The sequence below is a fragment of the Humulus lupulus genome, chromosome 4 (genome assembly GCF_963169125.1).
Source record: "Humulus lupulus chromosome 4, drHumLupu1.1, whole genome shotgun sequence".
Lineage (NCBI taxonomy): Eukaryota > Viridiplantae > Streptophyta > Magnoliopsida > Rosales > Cannabaceae > Humulus > Humulus lupulus.
In genome coordinates this window covers 144,862,265-144,865,037 of record NC_084796.1, presented here as the reverse complement: position 1 = coordinate 144,865,037, position 2,773 = coordinate 144,862,265, and the positions used below count along the sequence as shown (strand labels likewise).

The following is a 2,773-nucleotide window of genomic DNA, read 5'->3' as shown; positions in this document are numbered from 1 at the left end:
TAATTAAGTTTTAATTAATATTTTCATGGATTTATTGTAATATATTTTATATTTGAAAATATTAATTTTAATTTAATTTGTGTTTGATTTTCAGGAAATAAAAAGTATTTTGACACAAAGAAAGAAGAAAAAACTATATATATAATTGAAGAAGGATTGAAAAAAATGACATTTTTGACAAAAATAGGCCCAAAAGCAAAGCTCAAATAGCCTACGCCCAAGCCTTCAACAAGTGCCCACGCTGCCACATGGTAGCCTGCCATTCTCATAGCCAAGCCGCTTGGAACCGAGTCGTTCCTCTAGCAGCCGACATGTCTCCCCTTCTACCCACCCTCCTGATGCAAGCCAGCCACTCTAGCCAAGCCAGGTGCCCCACTCGTCTGACACCTGCCAGCCTGCCGCTCCTGTCGAGCCAACCACAACGCAACACGCGTCCCACTCGCCTAGCGGCTGTCCCCCACGCCACAACACAACGCCTGCCGAAGCCACTCGTCACATGACACCTGTCCAACGTGTCTCCCCATTGCTGCAGCTTGTCTCCCACTTGTCCCATTTTGCTCCAATTTTTTAGCCATTTTCCCCACTATTTTGTACACGATTTTACCCATTTTGGGTCATATTTTCACTATAAATAGAGAACCAAATGTAGGGAAAATGACATTAGATTGTGGAATTAAGTTTGGAGAGTATAGTTAGAGAGAAAAACATTTATTTCTTATTTTTCTTTCATTTCTTTTACACTTTTTGAGTGCAAACAATGCCTATTTTAAGCTAAATTCTCTTGTGGAAAGGCTAGAGTGAAGTTCATGTTTCACATTATATTTTTAATATATTGATTTTTTTGTTATTCATTTCTATATTTTTGTTACAATTAAATTTATTTTCTTCTAATTTTTATTATGAATTTATTAGTGTCTTTTACGTAAGTCTAGTCATGCTCTTCTTATGTAATTTAGGCTCTTGATTTAATTTAGGATATTTGTTGTATTATATGTTTTTTATTGCGTTCTGCCATTGGTATTTTGTCCCTCTAAGGTTTATAATATGATAGGTTTTTTAAATTAGAAGTTAGTATAATTTAATTAAGAACATATTTTAAGGTGAGCTTTATTATATATTTTCCAACTATAATTAATGGTGTAGAAGTATAGTTGAGTAGAATGAATCAATTTTATTAAAATATATATATATATATGTTTGGATGAATGAAACTTGTGTCTTCCATATTTTCTTTCTGATTCTAATTCCTCAATTTTGTTTATTTAGTGTTTAAAATTATTCCTTTTTAAAAGTTATATTATTTCAAAGTTTTTTATTTCTAATTTACTAATATTTCTTTTTACTTGTATTTTACCTCTTTGTGGAGACGACATAGCCCGATTACTACTACGGCCGCTTAGGAGTTTATTGGGTGATATCAATTTTTGGTGCCGTTGCCGGGGAGGTAATTCTATAATTAAAATTTTGCATAGTAAATTAATTTTTTAAATAAAAATAGTAAAATTGTTTTAATTTCTCTTTTAATTTTTTTTCCTTAGTAATTTTTATTTTTAGTTTTTTCTTTATTCATTTATTTTATTTTGTTATTGTTTTGTTTTATTTTATTTATTTTTCTTTTAGGTTTAGAATTTTATTTTCTAGATTTAGGTTTTTTTCCGAAAAGAACGCATAAAAAATAAAGTATTGAGAACATTTGTGTAATTTTGTATATCAGTAAAAACCAAACTTGTTCTGTCTTGGAAAAATTGGTTCTTAAATAAGGTCTGTGTTACCATTACCCTCCAACCTTTTCTAAGAACCTCGGGGAGTTATAGAAAAGCTCTTGGGCCTAAAGTGGTACCTTGGCAGCCTTCCCAATTGGCTTGGGAATATTTTTGGTGTATACTTATTACACTATTACACACTTGCGCTTATAATACTTACAAAAGAAAAAAAATAATAACATAAATTTATGCCACGAACTAGAGACGCACTAGGGAGATTCATGAGACAACAAGTAGAAGCTTTAGAAAACTCTCCTAGTTCGTCCTTTTCTTCCATTCGTTCAAATTCAACCGATTCACTGAGACTTCCTGAACAACCCACGATGGCTCATCAGGATGAAGTCCAACCAAGAACGTTCCAGGATTATTTACATCCTACGAGTAAAGCCACACCTTCATGCATAATGTATACCAACAATATGCCAAATTTCGATTTCAAACCCGGCATGAATAACCTTTTACCAACCTTCCATGGGTTGGAAAATGGGAGTCCGTACGTGTATACGGGAATTTGAAGAGGTGGTGGCTACATTCAACAACTGAGCTAATGTCACCAACATTGTGAGATTAAATTTTTTTCCTTTCTCTCTCAAAGACAAAGAAAAAAAAATGGTTGTATTCCTTAAGGCCTAGATCTACCGGAACATGGGACGAAATGACAAAAGCATTCTTCACCAAATATTTTCCTCCCCATAAGACTAGTAACCTCAAGAGGCAAATCTCTACCTTCCTCCGAAAAGACCATGAAACTTTCCATCAGGTCTGGGAGAGGTTTAGAAATTTGATAAATCAATGCCCACATCATGGATATGAAAGCTAGCATCTGATTAGCTATTTCTATGATGGTCTAATAACTGGACAAAGAAAATTTGTACAAATGATGTGCAATGGCGAATTCCTTCAAAAATATCTTGATGAAGCTTTCAAGTACCTCGACGATCTTGCTGAAAAGTCCTACACATGGAACGGACCGAGTCCTATGGACCAGCCACGATCAACCGGAATCTACT

The 2,773-nt window shown here is 34.0% G+C and overlaps 1 non-coding gene across 1 annotated transcript; it reads right to left on the bottom strand.

The window, feature by feature from the left end:
• Positions 1-2,466: 2,466 nt before the first annotated feature.
• Positions 2,467-2,573, bottom strand: LOC133833493 (small nucleolar RNA R71). The gene has a single exon (XR_009892870.1). It is a non-coding gene; the product is annotated as a small nucleolar RNA R71 (small nucleolar RNA).
• Positions 2,574-2,773: the final 200 nt, after the last annotated feature.